Source organism: Neopelma chrysocephalum, unplaced genomic scaffold, assembly GCF_003984885.1.
Source record: "Neopelma chrysocephalum unplaced genomic scaffold, ASM398488v2 Primary Assembly neopelma1_102, whole genome shotgun sequence".
In the NCBI taxonomy this organism is placed as follows: Eukaryota; Metazoa; Chordata; class Aves; order Passeriformes; family Pipridae; genus Neopelma; species Neopelma chrysocephalum.
The window spans coordinates 2,546,404-2,571,709 of NW_020897765.1; the positions used below are offsets into that span (position 1 = coordinate 2,546,404).

Here is a 25,306-nt window from a genome sequence, read left to right on the forward strand (position 1 = left end):
AAGAATAGAAATGTTGATAGTTCAAGATCTCTCTGAGTAGTGAAAAAAATCTGTGGTATGTTTTTAAAATGCAATGTTGTTGTTCATTTTTGTCTATTATAGACCCTCACATCAACATTTGCACACAGAAATGACCATTATGTACGTCATTGAACTGAATGTATGTAAGGTTGTGCAGAAAAGGTGCATGAACAAAGTATCATTCATCAGTATTCTACAGCAACTATCTGCCAGCTTCTTTCTGGCACTTTTACTCTGTTTCCTTCTTAAAGGAAATGAGATCATTCAAGGTAGGCTTGTCCTTGATGAAAGACATGTAAAGTGTCTTACATTTTTCAAAAGTGTTATTGTTCAAGAGCTTGCTAGAATAGATTTTTGCTTCTAAATTTTTTATGGCCAATACTAAGAAAATAATTTAATAGTGGAATTTGAATACTAAGAAATAGTCTTAAAAATTAAATAAATGTTCATTAAGAAACTTCTTGGATAATTGAAATATAACTGAATGCAGATTTTAGTTGCCAACTTTAATCTCTCTAAGGACAATTCATAAATTTAACAGATGACAGCTTCTTAAACCAGTCCCTTAGTCAATATGGGAGACTAGATATCAATTTTTACTCTGATAGAGGAGAAGAATTAACTAGCAATTTAAAAATTAGCAGTTATTATGGCTATGGTCTGATTGAAGTACTTATGTGTGAGCAGATTATGACTCTAGGCAGTACTGTGTTTATTTTGACCTTTAAAAGGCCTGACTTGCAAAACTTAAAGCAATTAACTTAAACATAGTGTAACAGTAACCAAATTGTAATGAAATGCCAAATTACACTGCACAGAATCAGTCTTTGTTAAGAAGTGATGGTCATAAAGGACCTTGTTAAGGGGATAGGCAAAGAATGACACAAATTTGTGATAATTCTAAGTTGGTCAAGGTAGGGCAAGAGCAGAATATGAATACAGAAAGATTTTACAAGAGTAACTGAGCAATGAAATGGAAAATGTGATTGAAAGTTCAGATAAATGCATATGTATAGCTTTTATTTATAAAATAATGGCATCTGGACTGACCATTACCTCTCACAAACTACTTCTCTGAAGACACAATCTCTGTGCTTAATAATAGTGGAAAGAGCAATTAATACATTAGAAATAAATAGGAAGACAATGGGAACAACCTTGATTATACATATGTGGAAGTCCCTTTTCACCCATACTTTGAATAATATTTCTGGTTCTGATACCTTCGAAAAAAAAAAGAAAAAGTTCTGGAAAATAATCAAGAAAGAATGATTAAATTGAATTGGGGAATGAATGAGTTCAGGCTTAGAAGTTTTCAGCATAGACAAAAGATGTTTAAGAATTCAAAAAGGTGTTTAGAAGGGTCTGCATAGTCATCACAGAGAGTGTAGTCAGGGAGTGTCTGCTGTCTGTCTTCTCATGCAAGAACTAGGAAGTAACAAATGAAGCTCATCAGAAGTGCAGTTAAACCAAGCAGATAGAAGTGCTTCTTTCCATTGCTGTGGAAAGTATTAAATGATGTATTTTTGTACTAGAAGACTATGTGAGTACAAAAAAAAGTTTAGATTAGTTCAAGGACAAGGCAAACATTGAGAGAAAAATCTACTACAGAATTAGAAGAACCACACTAGGCTCAGGAAATACACCAGCCTGAAGGTGTATGGAGTCAAGGAATGTATATGTGGGGGAAGTATCATATATATTTACCCTGTCCATACTACTTCCTACTAATGCTTGTGGCCTTTTTTGGATAAAGAACACTAGGCCAGATGGACCTTTGGTCTAAGCCAGTACTAGAGACTCTTAAATTCTTTCTAATATAGAAGCTGTGATAAAACATTGATATAAAATATTTTTATAAAAATCTAAAATTTAAAACATTTATTTAATAGATGGAATGAAATTGATTCTGAATATAAGTTACTATCTAAATACAATGGACACAGAAAGGTGAAAGAGGCCATTGTAAATGGCTAACAGAGTTAAAAATAATAAAGCTTTTAAAATAAATGATCATTATAAAATGTAGTTTTTTAGCTATAATCCAAGTAACTTCTGCCAATGTAATCTTATTTCAAGTCAATGGAATGTGGTTCGTAATCCAATACTTTCCAGTTTTTCTCACTGTTTTGCATGTTGAATTTTGAAATAAGTAAGCCCTTATTTCCCATTTGGGATTTAGGCTTTTTAAATATATAACTACGACATATAAAAATTGGAATGGAGCAGAAAGATGTGTTCATCCCAATTCCTCAAGGTATCCGAATCTGGACCACCATACTGTTTAAAGAGGATTTATTGTCTGTGATCAGTGAGGCACATGTCAGATGGCTGACTGGCAGATATCAACATGTAGTTTTTATCAAAGGAGTATCTCTGATAGGGATGCTTTTAGTAGTTTCTCCAGCAGCTATTCCTTGGTTAAAAACTTGAACTATTTTTATTGGTACTCCACTGAGACAGATGTTTGCTGGTAAATTGTATGGATACAAAGTTAAATAATCCCAGAAGTAAAAGGAAACTTGGTGATTTTTCAACAAGTACAATTATGAAGTGATTTCAGATTCTGGGTTAAATGGTCAAAATCCGAAAATACTTATTTTTAATAGTCAGATGTAAAATAATCTGTTTATGAACCTGAAAGGCAAATGTTGCTTGTCACAGGATGAGAGTTGGATTTGAAAACTAGAAAAATGTAGAAGTCATCCTAGTTACTTGCTTCTGTCATTGTAGCACTGGGGCAAACAAGGTGATATCCTTGGAGGTTCAGTCAGAACATCGCTGGGTTGAAGGAGCATGATCCAGTCAGCAGAGGTTGTACAGAATCAGGACTGATACTAAAGTATGGTGTCCCCATGGTGAGGTGGATTTGAAATAACTGGGTAGAGTTCAAGGGAGGACAACAAAAGTGATCCTGGGATTCTAGAAATAATGTTAAGCTGTTGGAGTGACAGCTGTTCATTCATCTGTGAGAAAGAAATGGCTTTAGTACTGCATAGAGATATTTGCACAAGAAAAAGATATCAATAAAGCTGGGACTTGACAGTGGTCCTGGCAGAGATATGACAAGGTCTTGTGGCTGTGGATTTAAATAAATTGTAGCTTCCTAAACATAGTTGAATCCTGTTAATATTTTTGTTTAGAGATTACATGGCCTGGATCAATGCTGTTAAATACTATAGAGAACACTTTTTAAAATGCAGTCCTGTTGTGTCTTGCTTATCTCAGCATCAGGCTAACTGGGTGTGGGGCCTGGAGATGTTTTCTCCCACACGTGTTTGAAAGGACTTGAGGCCTTACTTTTTCTGCAGTGTGGCTGTATCTTCTCATTCTGTGTCAAACTCCTTACCATCCTGAGACTGAAATTTTTTAATGTACTTGAGTTCAGTGAAGGGTTTTGGAGTACAAAACAAGGTTGCAGTCTTGTGCTATGCAGAGAGATAGAAGCAAACAAAAGTGTACATCTGTATGAGAAAGAGGGTCTTGCGATTGCTGAAGGCTAGAATTGTGTCCTCTTGGTATTTCATCCCAATTCTGTGGTGATTTTGTTGGTTTTTTTGCATTTTTCAAAGGTTTTATGTATACCTTCTTCATGTGCTCATGGTGCCTTGCATGTAGGAAGTCAAACTTGCTCCTCTTTTGTTTTTGTCACTCTTGTTGTGGTTTAACTCCAGTTGGTGGCTAACTACCATGTAGCCACTCACTCCCTGCACCCCCCAAGAGTGGGATAGGAGGAAAAATCAGAATCAGGAAAAAAGTAAAACTTATGGGTTGAGATAAGAACAGTTTAGTAATTGAAACAAAGTAAATGACAAAAAAAATGACAAAGATAATAGCAATAACAACAACAATAATAATAATAATAATAATGGTAACTATTATAATGAAAAGGAAAATAACAAAAAATGAGAGAAATAAACCTCAAGAAAAACAAGTGATGCCCGGTAAAATTGCTCACCACCTGCTGACTGATACCCTGAGCAGCAATCAACCCCTCCTTATGTAAATAGGAAGGACTGTAATTGTTTTCACAGAGCATTCCCAATATCCCTATAGCATTTCGTCTTTAAACTGTCCAACTTGCTCTTGCCATTGCTTTTGCTTTGCTTCATTGGTTTGTAATCTCTACTGACTGCAAGGCCAGAGAGAACTGGAGAAATATAAGCTATTTATAAGGTCTTTCTGCATCCACTGTTATTGGGTCTTTAAAGAATTGACTTCCTCTTTTGAAATTCTGATGACAGTGTAGAAGTTAAATGATGTATGAAGGGCTTGAACAGGGTTGAACAGTGTCTGCGATGTCCATGAAATGCAGTGTCTTTGGGCATTTTCAAAGAACCCAGTAAAAATGGTGCAACTGTAGAATCTGATAAAGAAAGAAAATTAAGCAACTGCTGCTCAGAGTAATTGCTGTGTCCAGCCTTATTGTCATTGATAAATCTATATTTTTGCCCTTAGATCACTTCCTCTTTTGACTTGTGATTGACTTGTAACATATGCACAGACATTGTAAGTGTTCTGACCAGAGTAACAGCAGCTGAGTTGGAATTTGATTATGTTTTGTGTCATAAATGAAGAAATTGTTATATTTATTAAGTAGTACTCATGCAATTCCAATGGATGCAAGTTGATTATAATATGTTGCTTATAATTTATATTCTGTTGTAAGGAGTGGTAAATGCTGGAAAAATCCTTCCTTTAAATTTAAAAACGGCAAAAAAATACCTGCAGGACAAGGAAAGTGTAGCGAGAAGTTTTTATTTCAGTGCACTGGGTGTTCCAAACCCACATGGGTCTGAAAGCACACCAACCATTTGAAAATCGTGCCTTTTGTATCCTTTAGGTTGCATAAGCTGTTACATACTCAGTGACTGCCAGTTTTTTACCTTAAAAGGTAATTTCTCTGACCTGGGTGGGCGTGTTACCTTTTCTCTTGATTGATTTGTGATGTACCTCCCTGTACACAATGGGCTGCCGCATGGCAGAGAGAATACATCTTTATTTTTGTATTATTCCCTATCCCCGGTCACGAAAGGTTCCCTGGCGTCATGTCCAGACAGGACCATCCACCTTACAACTTTCACGGTACACCTAAAAAGGCTCTTGGAACTAATAAAAAAAGAAAAACCCCCATCCGCTTCTATCCTCCTACTAAATTCAATTACTTATAATAAAACCAGGTTATTTATTTCTCATAGTAAACATTGCAGAACTACTTTCAGAATATATAAATACCTGAAGTTCATTATTGTTTCTTTAGGTCCTGGGTAATCTGCTTTTGTCCTGAGATCGTTCCCTTACTGTGTACTTGCTATGTATGATTCCTTAGATCAGGGAATATTGCCTTCCCTCTCAGCTTGCCTATGATAAATTAATCAACAAAGCAAAGAAACTGTAAATAAACAGATTCAAATCAGCTTGATATCTCTGTAATGTATTCTTATGTAGTTGTGTTATTATTTTAACTTTCTTACATAAGCAAAGCAGCCAGATTACTGTGAAATAAGACTTTCTTCATTCACTGTTACCTCTACTTTTTAATATACTTTTTAGTATTTTAGCATTTAAGTTTGTAGAGCTATCAATTTCCCTCAACAAACAAAAAAATAGAAAATGTAACAATATGATACTTGAATGTGAGTTGGGCTGTACCTACTTCAGTAGAGAAAATAGTAAAATGATATGCAGGGTGGGTGTCAACTGCTTACGTGGGGACCAGAAGAGTTACATGGTCCTTACAGGTATGAACCTATAGATGTCATTGTCTCTTTCTCTATTAGGATTAATATTCCTCTGTAGAAGCAGCAGTTTCAGTTCTAATGGATACATTTGAAAAACTTAACAAACTAGAGAAGGTTTGGAGAAGTTCTAAAGGGTTGATCTAAGGCAAGATTTTAGTCCTTAGAGAGGCTAATCCTTTTTTTGTTGTTGAATAAGATGTCAAAGTTATTCAATAATTTTGAAGGATCATGTGATGAAAGAGGATGTTTGTTTGGAGAAGGAAATTGTATGTGTTAAAGAAAGCAAAACTAAGATCTACTGTCTGAAAGATGAATTTAAGTTAGAAATTAAAGTGAATGTTTTCAAGATTAATTACCCATGAGGGTTGTCAGAAAAAAAATCATACTTGTTTTTAGTAAAGCTAGGTAATGGTTATATTTCTCTGACGAAAGCTCATCTTTTGTGGCAGTTTGGGGATTCTTGGCAAGAAAACCGATCAACATGTTACAGAGCAGGTAGATTCATGAAGGGCTTGCCTGCATTTCCCAGGAGTTGGGGGTGGCAAAGAGCAAAATTTATAGAAGTGAAAAACTTGTTTGGAATATGGTTTGGTCCTTTTTTCCTTGGCCTATACGTAGGCTAAAAGTGGATCCTGCTTCTAAGGGCTGTGAACCCATGAGAGTTTTCTGGTGGCCTTTCCTCTGTCCCTTCTCAGGCAAAATTCTGCCCCAGCGTGTAGCTGGAGCGTTCCAATACACTCACTGAGAACACTTTGAAGTAACAGAAAAATTTCATTTTTGGACATTTCTGCAACATCAAAGGGCTTTATGGCTTCTGAGAACCTGCTTTGTAGGAGAGATGATCAGCACATCAGTGAAACCGCTTCCTGTGGCTACAGGTGTCTGAGGATGGAAATCTTTGGGCAATGGAGACTGGGATATGGGAGAGCAGAGGTAGGCCACTCAGGAGAAAATTGTCCTCTGTAGCAAAGTCATTAAGGATTTCAAAGGGCTTTAAAGATACAAGTATGTTTTCAAAACAGTTCCTAGTTTGTTATGTTCAGAAAAAAATTGCGAATATTTGCAGATTGCTCAGTGACAAAGAAAAAGTTACTAGAAAAGTTAAGATGGATGTTAAAATGTTACCTTGCGTCACATCTGTCACATGCCTTTATTCTCTTTTATTGGAATGGACCTGGATTGTTCCATTCTTTTTTCAGAAAGCACTTTCATTTTTCTACCTCAGTTTTTAAAACTGCAGTTATAAAAAAAAAAAGGTAAAATTTAGTCAAAAGTGTCCCTCTTTTTTTCCCTTTATCGTGAATGGTGAAAATAAGGGAGATAAAAAGACAACAGAAATAGAGGCCAGATGTTTTTCCATATCTTTAAGGGGTAAAAATTAAAATGTAAAAAAAATTTGCCAAAGACTGTGTTTACACAGTCCCTTGCACTTGGTTTTGGTGCCAGTTATAATAAAAAATAGAAATAAGAGGAGCTTTAGTGTTTAAAGTTCAAAGCCAACATATAAGATAATACTGAAACTGTATTGAACTTCTTAAATGGAAGTTATGCTGCAATTTCAGTGCCTTTTGCTACAGAGAAAAATTGTCCTGTTATAGTCTGGTTTTATATAGGTAATGGATGAAATTAATTTTGAAGAGGCTTCGTAATTTTGTTTTGGTATATGAAATACCATTTCATATATGCCTTTTGGCATTTTTCATGCAAATTACTTTTTCATCAAATGTAGTTTTTGTAGTACTAGCTCTGATTTTCAAAAGATTAGCATTCAAAATAAATTGATGCATAAGTATTGAATTTGTGCAATTAAAATGTGCTCCAAGAAGAGAGAGGAAGTGGTTTCTGAGTCTGCTGAGATGCTTATTGTGCTTATAAATGTTGCAATGACAATAGATGCTTGTGATGACCCTCTGTTACTAATTTAGTTGCTCATAGGGATATAAATTTTCCCTTAGAAAGCAATAAAGACAATATTTTTATAGAATCAGTGGCAAACATTTAGGCTTCCATTGCGTTTTGTCCATAATGTAAAACATTCTCTCATAAAGATAAATAAAAATCAGTTAAATTCCACATGGTAAGGGCTGGAGTTGTTTCTTGTGAGCTGGGATCAGAACAGGGCATCAGGCTTCTATTTTCTGCATAGTCAGAAGATGCCTCTAAAGACCCTGCTGGTTGGCACTTGGGGTGTTTCGTGCATAGCTGTTGCAAAATGCAAGTCATTATTTTGTGAATCATATATAACCTGCTAGTAGTTTAAAGAAGTAGAATATGAGTCTCATATGAGGCTTAAAACAGATCTGTTTCTATACATGGGACAATCTCTGGATTGTTACAAAATGATAGAGACAATTTCGAGTAAATGCCACTTATTTTTTCCTTTAAGTTAGGTAGGTAATTTGTATTTATCATCTCCCATTGCATACAGTTTTGATCAGTGTTAAGCACAGGTTCTATGAGGAAATTCGTATGGGTGCATGATTTTGCCTGTACTGTGAAGTCTTTAGTACTTTGTATAAAGGCAGATCTTTACCTGTGTGGAGCTCATTGGAGGACTGTAACTGTAAAGACTTCGTAAAACAACCTGGCAAGTATAAAAACAGAAGTCTTATAATTCCTATGAGAAAATTGTTTTTTTGTCCCTTTCTAAAGACAGAGCTAATTAGTTACATGTTTTAAGTTACTCTGAAGATGCTTGGGCTGTACTCCCTCTCCATGCTTGTTGATATGATTACAGTGAAGTAGAATTCCCTGTAATTAAAGGTAATTTGATCTCTGCTGATGCAGACACTTCTATATAAAAATATATATGTATATACCGTGCTCTACTGACAGTAATGGAAATCCCTAGGGATGTGAAAACTTGTTACACAGAATTCCAAGCAGAATTAGAGCCATAAGTTCAGTTTCCTCTTTATGAAATACTTTTTTGCAAAGTAAATACTGGAAAATGAGTGGAAATAGATTGAGATTGCTGGAAAATATGAGGACCATGCCATAAGAAGTAAATTTCTCTTGTTCTTCCCCCAAGGAAAAACTCTGTAGTAATTGAAATGGACAGAATGAACATAAATTCCTCAGTCCTAGTTTTCTGTCTAGCAATGCCATGGCCTGTGTCACAGCCAGGTCAAAATTTATTAAATGATAACAAAATAAAGATAGATTAAGGCTTTTTAATTTCAGATGTAAATACAGAAAAATGCATTTGTGTATTTATGCTATATACTGTAATGTAGGAATTACTATATGAAATTTTATGAGTTTTCACAGGGTAAAAGTTAAGAATATTTATCACAGTGGTCTCTTGGCTTCAAATTTGTGATTTAAGGACTGCTTTCTTTTAATTTTAACTCCAACTCTGAATGTTGTATGTTTTTACTTTATTTCAGGATATTAGAACTATTATTGTTGGGGGTTTTTTTTCCTAATCAGCCTGAAAAATGTGAACCTGACACAGCCCTGGCTGTAGTTGCTTATGTTGTGGGTGGGATATGGGAAATGCTGGGTTAGATCCAGAGGTGTGGGGATGGTATGAAGGTCTTTGGAGAACTGATGTCGCAGCTGGCAAGGATTGTATGTCTGAAGAACAAAAGACTGTGGGAAATCAAACCTTGTCTTTTTTGGAACTGGTGAAAAAACTCCCAAGTTACTGATACAAACTTTCAGTCATAACTCCGGTTTAATACAGTTTTGTCTGGAACCTCGAGGCTTTTGGTGCTATGTTTACTTCACTTTTAAGGAGTTATAGTATTTTTCCCTCCAATTAGGTATATTGACAGGAGACTGAGAAAATGTAGTAATATAATTTCCATTACCAGCTGAAGTTTCAGTACTTAGTAGAACAGCCCTCACATAAATATTTCTTTAATTTTATTAATGCGTGTTTACAATGTCCATCATGCCTGTTACCCGAGCCCACATTTAAAGCAGTTTCTATTGTTCTTGTAGAGTTTTTCAAAACTTCGTTGTTTAACAGCACAGTGAAGGAAAAGCAATTATTATAGGGTGCATCTAAACCAATTCAAATGTAAAAACCCCAGAGTGTAATTTATATTTGCCTTTTCAATAGTGTTCATGTTAACCATGTTTTTCTAATCTTTTGAATTACGAATGAAACGGAACACATCTTTTGCAGTTGTGACCTTTCAGTTGAGTTTGGCAGTCTGTAGTCACTTACTCATTGTCATTTTGGCATCAGTTGGCATTTCTATGGAAAATGTCATTACCAGTGGCTCTCTTCCCTTAGAGAGATGCCTAGAGGGGAAAGTAAGTCTGCATTATAACTTTAAGAAATTACAGTGATCAATACAGAGTTCCGGTATCAGCATGCAGTAGTGTATATTGTATATGGTCTAAATTTATTTTTCTTGGAGAAAGCTTGAAACAGGTTCCATTACTAAGGGGAAGGACTAGACTGCTTTTTGGGCAGTGTGCATTACTTATGTATAACTGGTTCTGTGGAATATTAATAAACTGCCCCTCCTGCTTGTGTGTGTCCAAAACTGCTGATATGATTATTTCTGAAATTAAACAGCTCTTTTGAAACCCACAGTTTACAAATCTTCATTTTGAATTTTAACTTTTGTGACATTTCTCTGTTTGAGTTGGGAGATGGATTTTTATATATACCTCATGGGGGAAAAAATGTAGTTTAGAAATTATGAAGGAAGGAATTGGAATTGGTTTCATATGTCCCTGATTGTATGGAAAAATATTTAAAAAAATGAAACCTAGTCAGCAGAGACATGAGATTTATTCTGATGTTAGTATGTTAAGAATATCTTCTTTTTTCCTTTTTTTTTCTTTTTTCTTTTTTTCAAGGACACCACTGAAATGCTGTAAGGGCAGTCACCTCAGTCATTTAATTCCATTTTTTTTTTTTCTTTCATTGGGCTTCACAAAAGTTTAGAAAGGAGAGTAAGCGGGGAAAAATTTGTTTTGAATTCAAAGCAGAGTCAGGACAAAGAAATTAAAAAAAAGATCCATAACTGGTAGGTATTGGGAGGCATGCAGATGGACTTTGTGCTCTGGGATGCTTTGAATACAGCTGTAACTTTCAATTTCATATACTGTTGGTAAGAAAGAAATACAATTGGGAAAGAGGATGTGCAGCCCCATGTTCAAGGACTTGGATGTGTTTGCTGGTCTTCCATGGACTTTCTTGTGATCTTGGACAACTCATAATCTTCCTAGATGAGGAAAAAAGCCCGGTATGAAACAGAAGCTGCCATTCACATCTAAGAGTTGGCATCCCATGACAAGGAATACTGTAGAAATGTAAATGAATTATTACGCTTTCATGTTTATTCTTAACAGAACCCAAATTGTGCAATACAATTACAGAGTACAGAGTAGAAAAGTCATGGAGTTCAATAAATATTGACATCAACTTGTAATTAGAATGTAAGCTGTTTGGGGAGGGATTTTTGGCAGCTCTTAAGACCTAGTACAGTGGAGACATTGTAGCAGATCTGGATCACTCAGCAATGGTTCAGTAAAATCTGAAAGTATAGTTTGCAATTCAGCTAGATAGTGTGATATCAATTAAGAAGAATGTCAACATAATTAGAGAATCGAGAGTGCCAAAGTAAGAAGATTAACCAAATCCAGAGATACTGTGGTGATCTGGTGAGATAGAAACATTCCTGATTCAGAGCTTCCAGACTTGATTTTTTTTTTATGGATGGAAAGAAAAAGGAGAGTAGTTAATGATTCAAAGAGGAAGTGGGGAAAGAGAGCTGGAGGAAGACAAAAAAAAAAAAAGCTCTTGGGTTAGAATTAGATTAATGCTACTCTGGTCTATTTCTGTCCTAATGCTGCATTTGTGCATTGTAATAGGATGTACCCAGGAAGCACTAAATGTAACCAGAAGTACAATCTTAATTTTCTTAGTTTAAATTGAGAACAAGAATGTTGTTAACAATTGGGTTCTTTCTGCTTATGAGTACAGTGGGATAAATGAAATGTACTTAAATCACAGTGTCAGTCTTGTTTATTATATTTCGGTATACCCAGTGATAACAGGATTTACTTCCATCCTCTCCAAGATTTCATGTGATTTAGTAAAAGATCTTGAATGAAATAACAGTACTTGCCAAGCTTTCATTTTCATTGTAAATAACGGTCAGCCTAAACAACATATATTACTGTTGATTATTCTGGTTTGGATAGGAACGGACTATAGTCATTGTATCTGAAACTCACTGAGAACTGAAGAAAAATACTAACTTTATTTGTTTGTTTGTTTTAATGGATGTAAAGTAATAAAATTCGTTTAGTATGTTTGTTCAGAACACTGGTAACCAAGTTCACTTCTAAACCCAGCAATGGTGAAAGCAGTAGTGGTCCCTCTATATCTTTTCCATGTCAAAAGTTGTTGGTAGTTTGTGATTTCTCATCTTAAGTCTAGTTTTGTCACAGTTATCTGTTTCTATTGCTGGTAACTTTTCCTTCTTTCTCTGTGTAGAGAGTTTGTCCACGAAGTACAGTAGCTTTGCAGCAATACTTGTCAGGGAGTTCTTAGGTGAACTGTAGGCACAGGTTTTGCTTCTAGACCTGTTGGAGCTGTCTGTTGCATTGTTTGACCAATACTTTCTATTCTAAATGCTTGCTTTTGCCTAACTTTGCTACTTGGAACTGAAAATGTCCATGTCAGTTGTCATCCTGGAACAGCTCTTCCAAAGCTAAGATAAATATCTGTGTTACTTTACTTATGTTTTGAAAATTTATCTAATTTTTTTCCTTGGGTAACTTAAATATTTTTTCTGCTGAATTTGATGTTAAAAAAGAAAAATAATGAGGCAGGAGAGGAGGAATATTTATATGACGGATGAGTGTTCTTCGATTGGTCTGCATCTTACTTGCTTTGAGAATGTAGCATAGCTAGAATTTACTATCTAACAACTACTTAGGATTACCTCCATGTTTGCTGCTGGATGTTGGACTGCTGCATATTGGACCAAGCTGAATTATCTGAAACAGGAGTAGGAAATTTCTCCTTTCTGTGCCATCAATGCCTCAACAGTCTACTGCCTTCAAGTCATTCCTGTGTAAAGGAAACAGAAAAAAACTGTAGGAAGCTGTAAACAGAGGATTGAAGAAAGCTGAAAAAGAAGAGCATTGAAATTGGGACTAGCTATTGTTTGGTGGAAATGGAGGAAATTAGGACAACCTGGGCAAGGAAATTGGGACTATCAGTTTGTAAAGAACCATTAGTGTTTGGGGAAAGATATAATATAAATGTTAACTTTGACAGGGAGCTATTTTTAGAGCCTGGTAGGACTGGCAGATTGAAATGTGTGGCAAAGGATGATACAGTCTATCCTTAGTTTGTCAGCTCAGGTGGCAGATATTTGTGTGATGGGTTTAAATGTTGCAACCTGTGTGAGTGTCATTCCAGGAATTCCTGCTTTCTTAGCTTTTGGGAAGATAAACTAGAAAACTATATAAAAATATTGAACAAAATGTTACTGCAAATGCATTGCCAAACATTTGTAAGGTTTGGTAGGAAATGACAAATTTCAGGTTTGATTGGAATCCTCGGTAAAGACTATATGTAGGGTGATATAACTCTAAATTACATTCAAATATTTCTATGTATAATATTTTCATATTTTTAATAACCTAACTACTGTATTTGCTGTATTTTCACTGTCCAACACATGTCTTTCCACTCCATGATTGTGTATACAGGTCTGACCTTCAATTTAAAATGTGAAACACACAGTTAATTCCAGCTGCTAACAAATTTTGGCTCATCTTGGCACATCAAATATATCTGCCATAAACTTCCTGTTTGAGCCTGTAATTGTTCCTCTGACTCCTTACCTGGAAGACTGTTTTTTCTTAATTCTTATTATTGACTTCATAGGAACTGATTGGAAAGTTGACCTAGACTCTTTTAAATTCTACACAATATGTAAATTTTCTGAAGAAGTATGATGTAGAGCTCTCATCTGAGGAGCAACAATGTAAAGCTGAGATCTCCAGATTAAACACATCTGCTTTTTGTGTGGTTACAATCATCCATTGATTTAATTTGAAAATGAATGTTCACTGCTTCGTATCTTTCTCAGTACTTTTGTCTCTGTTTTATGAAATAGAAAAGTACGAATTCAGTTGAGCTCTATAGAATATGTTTTTCTTAAGCTAGCCTGCTCGGGTCATGGCCCACTCACTGTAGGGATAATTGTCTTACTGTATGCCAGCCATCTGTTTGTTAGGGCCTATCTGAAAAAGGTCATTGACTCAAAACCGGTGGAATTAAATTGCCCTGATTGACTTGCACTGGAAAATATTTTGCATATAAAGAAATTTTAAAGCTTGAAGTCTTTAAACTGTCACATGTGCAGAGGGAGTATGCTGCAGTTCAAGTGTAAGGAGACTTGCACATATGGCACCTGTGAAAGGAGAACAGCAGTGGGAGAGGAATGGGAATGATGCAGGAACAGACAGGTGGTTAACCTGTGGGAGCACTGGAAAAGTATTAAGCAGTTTTTCAGTGTGATTGTCTCCATCTTAGTAGTTTTGTGAGAGCTGATCTTTCCTACCATTCACCCTCTTCATCTTGTCGTAGAAACCCTGCATTGGTGCAGGCAGCATGCTGATGATGTTACCATCATGATGTGTTAGACCAGCTCTGATTTTCATAGTATCATAGGATGCACAGTGTGTTTTCTGAGTAGGTGGTCCCATCACATTTTTTTCTGAACTGTTGTGTAGAGCTGCAGTAATGTAGTCTGACAATGGACTGGTATGGAATAGCCCTTCAGCTATGGTCAGACTAAACAGACTTGGGGAAGGGAAGCGTGAAGCTAGTGATTCTGGAGGTTCATTTGGTCTGGCTAGGAGGAACTTAGAGTTGTTTAGGGTATCCGGAGATTGGAGGCAGGATGGGAGGGCAGCGTCAGAGGAAGCGTAACACTCATTCTGACATCTTGAATTGCTTTCATACCACGTCCTGTGCAAAGCACACACTGTGGCAGCAATCTTCAGTAAATGAGATTTGGCTATAGGATTTAAGTAAAAAACATTTTTAACTGCACCATCCAAATACAACAGCATGTTATTGGAAGTATCCAACAGTGCCTTATTTTCAAAAATGTGTTCAGCTTTAAATTTTGGAAGGAGAATGAATGTTCTGTGCTGCCAGCTGTTTGTTTCTTCCATAAATTTGAAACGATAGTGGGGACTTTGTGCAGCCAAGCGCTGCTGGTGAATGGATGTTGGAAAAAAGAATGAGAAGCCACAGTGGTATGGAGGAAATCATGTGGCTACAGCTATCTATAGGAAAAATAAACATCCTTTTGCCACTTCCTCACAAAAATGTTTTTGTATCTGGAAAGAATAATGGAGCTAAGGCAGATAGAATACTGAAAGGAATTAACATCTATACACAAAATACATTGCCTCATGTAAATACAGCATTGAACAAGCCATTTCACCTCAGAGGAAAAATCTGTCATTGCAGATGAATTTAGGAATTAAAAAATTCGGTGCAATAGCAATATGATTGAAAATGTAAATTGGATTTCTTCCAGTACTGTGTACAGTATACAAGTTATTGACAATAATCTGTGGAAGGAAGAAAGAAAAGAATACACAGAAACAAAATTGTAAATAGTGTATGGCTGAGCTGAGGACCACCTCTGGTTATGAAGTATTTGCTTTTCTTGGTTTTATATCTGTGCTTTCTTTGTTTTTATGCAATATTTTGTTTGCCAGCCACAATAATTTTCTTAAAATAATCTTAAAATGTCCTTATTTTGTATTTCTCCAGTTGAGTTTAATAATAGAGGTGCAAAGAGACATTTTCAAAATCACAAGCTGAGGCATGGAAGGCATGTCATTTAAGCTTACCGTATGAAAGACTCACCCCGAAGACAAAGATGTGCTCCAAAAATGTGTATTGCTGTAGGTGTTGCCAGCTTCTGATTCAGCAGTGACATAAGTTTGTCTCTCCAAGTGGACAAATTTTTCCAGTAGCATAGGATTCTGAATGAATTTTTGATGAAAGACTGAGCAGGAGTCATTAATATTCACTCAGAACAAAAGAGCCTTACTAATGTCAACTATCAGTACATTTTTCTTTTTATTCCAAACACCGTCCATCATTCTGAACACATATTCCACTGGCCTGACCAGGGTAAATGCGGAACAAATTCTTCATGCTGCTATGTTTTGCACCGACATTTTGTATTTATTTAAAAAGACAAAACATTTTGTTTTTATTTACTGAAGGAACACCTGAGTGTCCTGAAAGGAGGTGATGGTAAACTGAGGCACCATGTGGAAAAACATAGGGATGTTTGATTAAAACCAGGATATACACTGTCTTTGGTTCTTCAAATGAGTGATGTAGATGAAGAGATTTCTGCATCTTTATGAATCTTAAATACTGGCAGATAGTATTTGGCATAATATGACTTAAATACTATATATTATCTTTCATAATGAGCAAAGACATGAAAACCTTTTGTCTTTTTCTGTTTAGATTTGAATCAAGGCAAATGCATATTTCAGTATATAACAGGTTATGGAGGAACATTGTTCTATTCCAAATTATTTTTCTCATGGATGGAGAGTATATGAATAGATTTTTTCTATACCAGTGAGTACATTTACTGTTTTTGACAGAGTACAATCTGCAATTCAGAGTGCAATAAACTAAACTATACAATGGATAACACATCTTGTAAAAGAAGGAAACCTGGATTTTAGTTCTAGATCAAAATTTACCTAATGAACTCATCTTCTATTTATACCTTATTGATTTTAAAGTTCAGTTAACTTCAGCTTTTTTTCTAAGCTCTCCCCAGCTCCATTTTAACTCTGGAGTACCTATATTGATTACATTGGTAACCAATACATATCAGCTACTATGTCTCTCTTTACAGCATTCCTGAAAAGGTCCCACCTTGAGGTGTTCTGATAATAAGAATTATATTGATAGTGATTTCACCCATTTCTTGTACCAATGCCTTAGATAAAATGACTAACTCGTATTAAACAGATTTCTAAAATCTTGTGTTTTTCAGGTTGTTGTGATCTGAGTGAGTTGTTTCAGGGCATGCATGAAAGTAGGCTGTAAATAATGAGAATTGTTCTACACAGATTATTTTGTAATGAATTAATGAAAAAGTACATTTCAATTCAGCATAGTCTGTAAAAGAGGTCAGGTGGCATTAAACTGAGTAAAGAATTTGTGCTAAACTAATTTTAACCTCATCTTTGCATTGTTCAAGTAAATATTCATGCTTTTGACTAAAATATAGATCTTGCAGAACAGGAAGTTCTGAGCCCCTGTAATATTTTCTATTTATGGACTCTACCATTTTCATACATGAAAACTGTGTATGGCAGAGATTTTGCATATATTTGGTGTTAAACATAATTCTGATTTGTTAGAACCAGACCCTTTGGGATTAGTCGTGTTGTCCTTATTGATTGAAAGATAATGGCTATCTACATGGGAAGAAAACTTTTGTTGGGTTTTTTTAGAACATAGAACATGTTTATTTTTAAACACTCCTTTCTTTTGTGGCTAGAATAGAAGGGAATGGTAGTGAATTAAAGCATATTTGAGTCTCCAGCAGAATTAATTATAATTTGTAATGGACATAAAATCTGTGAGGAATGTCCATATTTTTGCACTGTCTGGAAGTAATTTTACACTAGAAGAAACAAATCACAACAGAAATCCAGTGCTTTTCAAATGAAAGCAAAGCAGCAAAGACTGATAGACTTGAGCAGGAAGTAGAAGGAAACCAAGTTTTATGTAACAAAGCTGATTAAATTTGACAATATGCAAATTTATTGAGTTTTCTATATATGAACAAATCCACTTACCTGCTTTTAAAACTTTTATCAATACATCTATTAAGTCAAACCAGGATAAAGGTAAAATTTTTGCAATTAAAGTTCAGATAGAAGCAGGCCTTCAAAGAAAAATCTAATTGAGATGTATGAAGTTAAATCTTAGTATTTTGTTGGACTTGAGATAGAGATCGTATCATTCAACGTCGTTAGACCTGAATACAGACTTATTTTCTCTGGTTTACTTACTTTTTTTTTTCCTTTTTTTTTTTCTTTAAGGATTTTAAAAAAAATTTCCAGGATTCAGGAGTTCTGTCCTTGTAGTGACCCTATGCTTCTTAAAAGTTGAGTCCCAGAAATTGGAGTGACACTTCTGTAGACTTGGTCTTGATCCAATGGTAATTATTAATTCTCTGCTTTAAGATTGTTAACATTTTTATGTCTGGCAATTTGTGTTGTTCTTTTTGAAAGTGACTAATAACAATATAAAATTTTAATTTCACAACCAACAACTTTTATTCTAAAAATTTTTATCTAACAAACTTCATGAGCACCTCATATACACTTTTTAGCTCTTAGTCTTGTAATGTTACTTTAAATGCTGCTAGCCTGATATAAGATATCTCCATCTACCTTGATGTCATTATGACGTTATCCAAATACTGTTCAGAAAACCTGTTGGGTCTGGTCCACCAGTTCATAATTGTAAAAGTTCTGATATTGAAAAAATTCAGTCTGCAGTTGTGTTTTGAACTGGTAATCTGTCTTCTTAAATTAGGAAGTTGAAGATCATGGCATTCACAAAAGATTTGTGTGCTCAGGTGAGATATTCACAGAGTGTTATTTTCAACACTGTCACACAATGTGTATGAGCAGAGAGCAGAATCTGCAGCTCTGTTACATCATCAAGCAAGTATTCAGCATCCAAATAGTCCCTTGTCTGCCCAGTGCCTAAATCCTATCAGAGCCTCCCAGCTGAAGTCTTTAGGCAGAATTTGGAGCTTGCCTGCCACTCCACAACTGCAGTGTATGTGTCACAAACACGCTCTCTCAGGAACTGAGTGTTTAGAGAGAGGAAGGCTTATTACCATTTTCCTGTTAGTTCAGGTGTGATGACATTCCTCTGGGAAGTGATAGACATTGCTTCCAGCCCAGTCCCAGTCTATAGCTGAGAGACCTAATCCTGACTGTAATGGGGATCGTGATGGGCATTTTGCTGAAGCTGTACCATGGTGTAGACAAGAACAGAAGGTTCATGGGCCAGAGAAGAGTCTCATGAGGGAGCAGGGCTCTCTGGCTGAGTCTTGTGGTTATCACACACTAAGGACTAGATGTCTCGGTTCTGGCTGCTGCTCCAAAGGCTGTTTGAATGTTTAATGATGGTGAAACAGTAAGATTAAACTCATTATTAGCCTTACAGCCAACATGAGATTAATATGACTTGTGCTCTGATACTAATTTTTTACCTCGGTTTGATTTTTAGCTTTAGAAAGTTCTAACATCTTAAACCCCCCCCTGTGGATAGCATTAGTCAGACACTGTGCTGTACTGGATGTTAATATCCTAGGATTTAAATATAAGCTTGGGGAAGCTGAGTCTGACATATTTTGAATGTCTACACAGAGCATATTATAGCTGCATCTTCATCTTGCAAAGAGATGGTTTAAAATTGTTAAAAGGAAGTGAAATGTGTAGTTACATCTGGGGCTGTAGGACAGCATCCATGTATGTAAGATTAGGCACTTCCCGCCCCTGGGGTTTGCAGTTTTGTATTACAGATTATCGTTATTGCATACACTTTTCTGATGAGATTGAGAAATTTCTTTAGCTGTAGTGTAAAGCTGCCAAAATACATTTACCACAGACCTTAAGGCAAATATAATTCTTCCAGAGGCAGCCTCAGGCTTTGGAGGTTTTTGTGCTGAAAGGCAGGCTTAGACTTCCCATGAGATCATCAAAGAGATAAAAAGACTAAAAGCTCTTCAAAGCTAGGCCTTAGGCCCTAACACAAATTAATTCTCTGGTGATGGTTTATGTATGTAAAAAAATGAATAAATATTTACAAAAATGCAATTTAAATAGAAACTTACCCAACTAGACTTGAAATTAACTTTTTAATATTACCTATTCTTTTGAATTGAAAGAAAAACATCTTACTATAACTTTAATTTAGAAATCAGATGGCCAGGAAGGAACATGGTATTTTCTCTCCCTTTTTATATGCAAGATTTCAGAGAGGTTATCTTCCTTGTTTCATGCTGAGTAGTTACTCCTGATAACTAGAGACATTCAAATTGATTTGCATAACAACTAACTACACTGTTATTCTAACTCTCCTGCACATTAACCCAATCGATTACTAATTGTAGTTTAGTATAAGGTCCTAAGTGAAAGAACTGATCTATATTCTGATCTCCTTTCACTTTTTCCTTTCATATTTTTTTAGGCTGTATCAACACTCAAATTTGTTTAACAGGGAGGTGTTCTAGGGAAAAAAGACCATCTTCAGTGCTGTAAATAGAGTATTATAAGTTAAGAGTTAGTTTATGCTGGAAACAACAGAAATATGACTGAAAAAGAGCCAGGAAAAATCCTGTTGAGAAGCTCAGTGATATCAGCATTAAAACTGTAGGGCTGGGAGTCAAGAAATCTTGATTCATTGCAGGCTTCCTTTCTTACTGTGGAGATGCTGCTTTGTTTCATGGCTCCCTGTTCTCCACCTTGTAAAACAGAATGATAGGATTATCATATATCTTCAGGTATAGAGCAAGGACCAGTCCTGTAGAGTAGCTGTTTATCCTCTTTACAAAATTCCAGATGTTCAAAGGAGATTTAAGACAACTTGTTCTCCAGATCAAGTCTGCTGCACCTCCCAAACCTCTGTCTCTACCGTGATTGTCAATTGGCCATGAATCAGCAGCACGATAGGAGCAGGTTTTTTGGTCAGGCTTGCTTACTACCCATGGCTGTTCTTACTTAAGCCTGACTCCAGCTGAGACCTCAAATGCCTGAGGACAGGGAGAGGACTTGGCTTGCTCTGTGTCTGTATTCTCAATCAAAGGCTTTAGCTCTGTATTTATAAAATTTTTAAAATCATACCCACAAGGAGCTGTATGAGTAAAAAGTATTAATGTTATTAACAGCGACCAGTGATCATGCCCAAAGATGGTATTTCTGGATAATTTGTAGTGTACAAAACATTGCTGTAGTATTTCTTTTGCCTTTCTCCTCTCAGGAGGTACTTATTGTTGTGTTTCACGCAGGGCAGGCATTAGCCTTCTTTGATTTGAAGAACTGTAATTCAGTGTGCTTTTTTAAGTGGTAATTTAAATATACTGTGTTATACGAAGAGCATCGTAGCACTAAATTTTTATTATTAATTTGTAGAAATTATTTTTTCCTATAGTAAAATATAAGAACTGACATTTTAATAAATATTATGATGGTTCTTAGTAGATGGAGAAGTATACTCACCTAAAAGTATCAGTATTGAGATAATTGCAAATTTAAGTTCCACTGTTGTCATTGCTTGTTTTCAAGAGTAACTAGGTCCCAGGAATGACTAAAAAGTAAGCTGAAGCAAGAAATACCAGTTTTGTGTCCACTACTGTTTTGAAGAAAACAATTCAGACTTTAAGTAAGATGATGCTTTAATGTGAAAGCAAATTAAATAACTAATAAAGCATAGTTGCTTTATGTATTTTTACATAATTTTTTGGTGAATGATGGATCAAAAGTAAGCCAATTTAAAAATAATACATTCTTCTGCTAAAATCTTCACGTTTATTTGGAAAGTGCTGGATCAGCTTTAATTGATCCATGCAAAAGAAATTTCCCGGGATGTAAAAAATTTTTAAGCTGAAATTTTGCAAATAAACTATGGACCACAACTAAAGTAAAAGGTAGTTTGATGTAACTTGTTTTAAAAGACTAAAAAAATCAGATCATGAATCATTGTGCTTCAGATATTCAATTAAAATTCTTTAAAAAGATGATCTGCATTTCTTTGAATATAAAAATATGTTACTAAATGCAAGTTGACATTTCTAAATCAGGTACTTGCCACCTCATCAATAGTATAAGCAGAAAAGTATTTTTCAGTGGATAGTAGAAGATGTTTTTATCATCTTGTCACTGTTGTCATGGAAACTTGTGTATATCGTTGTTAAACAGAGTGTGCATAAGGATCTAACATTTCTGTGACTTATTATTGCTAGCTATTGTATTTTTAGTGTATTTTTTAGTGTATGCTCAAGAACTTGTAAGTTGCTCTCCTCAATTATAACCACAAACACAATTACAGGATTAGGTTGTCCAGAGAGCCCTTAGTATGGGATTCTTTGTTAAAAGGTTCTTTTCAATACAGGTTTATTAAGAGTTGTATTTACAAATCCATTTTAGCCTGCTATAAGCACTTAAAAATTAATATTTATTCAAGTAGACTATTTTGGCACAGTACCTTTTTTGGGGAAGAATGAGCTATCTATCAGTCATTATAAACTCTCAGTCTTGAAAATTATGGATCTTTCCTGAATGTGCATTTTATATGTTATGTGCTTTTTTTTGATTACACTGCTAAATTCATTGTACAGCTCTTGTGTATCATTGCCTTAACCTATCATGCATGAAATGGTAAGCTACGAGACGCTTGACTGTGACAATCCAGATTTGACACTCCTGGACACAAAGTATGCGTAACTTGTTTTTTTGTTAAAATCTTATGATGGGTACAATTCAGAAAGTAGAAAAAAAAAGGTGAACTGTTTTTTTTCTCTCCAAATGAGATTTAAGGGCCAGTAATTTTAAGCACAATAAGAGTGATGTATGTTTTACATAAGTAAAGGTTTATTTTTGTCTTTTAGTGTCTGAAGGTACTGCAAAATATACCTTCTCCTTCAATTATTTATGACTTGAAATTATTTGTGTTGATAAAAAAATGAAGTTACTAAAATAAACTTTTCATCATTGAACAAGTGACTTCTGTTACTTCAAATGTGTTAATTAAATTTCTTTTCTTATCCTGGCCTGTGTAGTTTCATCTCTTGTGTTTTGGGGAGCTTTCTGAAGACTATTCTGAAATTTAAAAGCTGTTATTTTAAATAAGTGTCAATGAAGTTTTTTGTTTTACAGTTACCTGCCTGTAGCAATTTGATGCAAATGTAACTTACCTGAGAATTACAGTACACATGAAGTGTTCCAGAACAGTACAGTTTTAAAGGTATTTTTAAAGGTGTGTGTTACATATGGTATTGGCATTGTTCGGTCCAGAGAGTTACAGTAAAAGAACTATGAAAATACAAGCACAGAAATATGAAGAAGAAAAAACTCAATTAAATACAAGTAAAATAAACCACCGTGGCTTTAGTTTCTAGAAAAAAATGCATTCATTAGATAAGTGAGGGTTACAGGCTGAAAATTAAATTTATAGGAAATGTCCAATTTTCTCTTCCTGCTCCAGGAGTTTCTGTCAGTTCAGGCAGTTAAATTCAAAGTAATGCCACAAGAAAAATTCCTGGCAAGCAAGCATGCCCAATCTATATGGCTAAGAACTAAAAAAGAGCCTGTATGTAAGACAAATACATTTTTCTGTTATTTCAGATTACAGTAAGCTGTATATGAATATATAGTCACAAAAAGGAAAAAGGAAATATCTTTAGCTTTTTAGGATTTATTGAGGCAAAATGAAACTTGTTTATTCCAGGCTTCATACCTTTTACCTACATTTGCTGATGATTTTAGCTGTGATTTATAGCAAAGTAGAATTTCCAAACTCTTATTATATATTCCTGGCTCTTTCTTGCATAGGACCTAGTTTTGAATCAAATGAAATTTTTGTAAATGGAAAACTTTGATCTATCCAAACTTTTCTACATTTAAGGAGTCCCAAGAGAAAAGCCATATATCCCTGTATTTCCCTCTTCTGCCAAATGTGATTTTGGTTTTATGGATACCTGACACAGTAACCCAGTCAGCTGATAGTTTCATTTTCTAGCCATCTTCTGTAGAACAGCCTTGTGAAATCTAAGCCTCCAGCTGCAGAGCAGAGAGATAGCTTGGGTGTGTATTGCTCTCCACTGGTTTCAGGGGACTAGCATGCAGGTCTCTTGGCCGCTTAGCATCCAGACGTAGCACCAGGTAATAGGAAAACATATCATGACTATTCATTGTTGTAATAGTAGGAGGTGCTGAAGAGCCTCAGCTGCTATACCCCAGAGCTGTTAGCTCTGGTGGACTCCCATACCTAGTTGAAGACTTGGGTAAGGGGAAAGGGGCTTTATGACACTGAACAAGAAAGGGAATTGCCACAGCTATGTCAGGTGGAGTGGATTAAACAGTTGCAATGCAGTCAAACATGGCATCTCAGCTCCTAATGCATCAGCTTGTGAAGAGAGCTGTAGAAGGGATAGATTTTTCAGACTTCTGGTTAAACTGAAAACATTGAAGGGGTAGAAACACCAAATTGCTTCATCGTTGAGGATTTAATTTCTTGACAAATGAAAAATTAGAAAAAAAAACTGGCGGAACTGAGTATCCCAGCTAGGAAATACCATTTCCGAGGCTTAAAAATATTGTGTAAACATTGTAGGCAACTATAAATATTGGCAGAAAAATGAAGCAGAGGTTTTAGGGTATTTTTAGAATACATTAGTATATGAAAAGCTTTATGTTGATTTATTTCAATGTATTGTTCCTGATCACAGCTAAGGTTACATTCGCATGGCACAATCTTATGCCCTGATGACTACTTTCCGTTCTGAATGGGTTCATTTCTCAGGATAATGAGCTCAGACTACACTGCTTCTTGTATCTAGGTTAGATTGCATATTATTATGTGAAGCTAGCTGTGTACTATACAGACATCTGAAATGCTCTGTCATCAAAATCCAGTTGGGCTAGACAATGTCTCTGAGAGTGTGTGTTTGCAAAAAATGTCTATATTTATGTATTTATTAGGCACTGAAAATTCATTAGATTTTCTGGGATTCAAGAGTCAGTATTCTAACATCTCATTTGTATTTGTCTTTAAAAGTATCATTGCCACTCTCTGCTTTACCAAGACCTTAAATAAAATAACTTACATTGAATGAAAATCGCAGCTTAGAACCATGAGGTATTCGCAGGTTTTGAAGTGTTATTGATAAATGCAGTGTTAATGATCTGACAGATACAAAATTATGGGTTTTTTTTTCTAAATAGAGCCATCTCTTGAATTTCCTTAATTAATGTGAATTGGTATTTAATTTTCAGGGAGGTTAAAACTGGCAGGCTGGGATTCCTCTAATTATTCTGTTTGTGATTCTGGTGCTGATAGCCTAACTATGAGCTTCCTTATGCAGGGCTGCTAGGAACTTCTAGTCAGATAGATGAGTATTTCTAGAAATGAGAAGTAATTGAGTGTCAGCACTTACAAATGCCTTGTGTGCTTTTTGAAAAGACACCACCATCTGTGTTGTGTTGAATTAATTGTACTTATTTCAGTGATGTGCGTGTCTGTCCAGTTAGAGCAGAAAATAACATTTTAATTTCAGGGATGTCTGTGGGTTGATTTTTAGCTCACTGGAAACAGGAAAAGCACTAAAACTCTGCCTCTGCTCTTATTAGGTTTTCAGTCCAGAATTGAAAGGAGTATATTCATAATGTGTACATACCTCTCAGTATAGTGCTATGCAGACTTCGACCTGAAATTACCTTGGTCCTTAATTTGCAACCGATGTTCAAGTACCCTACGA

At 35.4% G+C, this 25,306-nt stretch overlaps 1 protein-coding gene across 8 annotated transcripts in view; it reads left to right on the forward strand.

Annotated features, from left to right (window-relative positions):
* Positions 1-25,306, forward strand: part of NEBL (nebulette) — a 253,341-nt gene that overhangs the window by 130,986 nt on the left and 97,049 nt on the right. The window contains exon 1 of one of the 8 annotated variants that reach the window (XM_027695570.1): positions 17,896-17,974. The exons of the other annotated variants lie outside the window; for them this stretch is intronic. The gene's annotated coding sequence lies outside the window, so the exon portion shown is untranslated. Of the gene's footprint in view, positions 1-17,895; positions 17,975-25,306 lie in introns of those variants that run through there. 8 annotated transcript variants of the gene reach the window in all.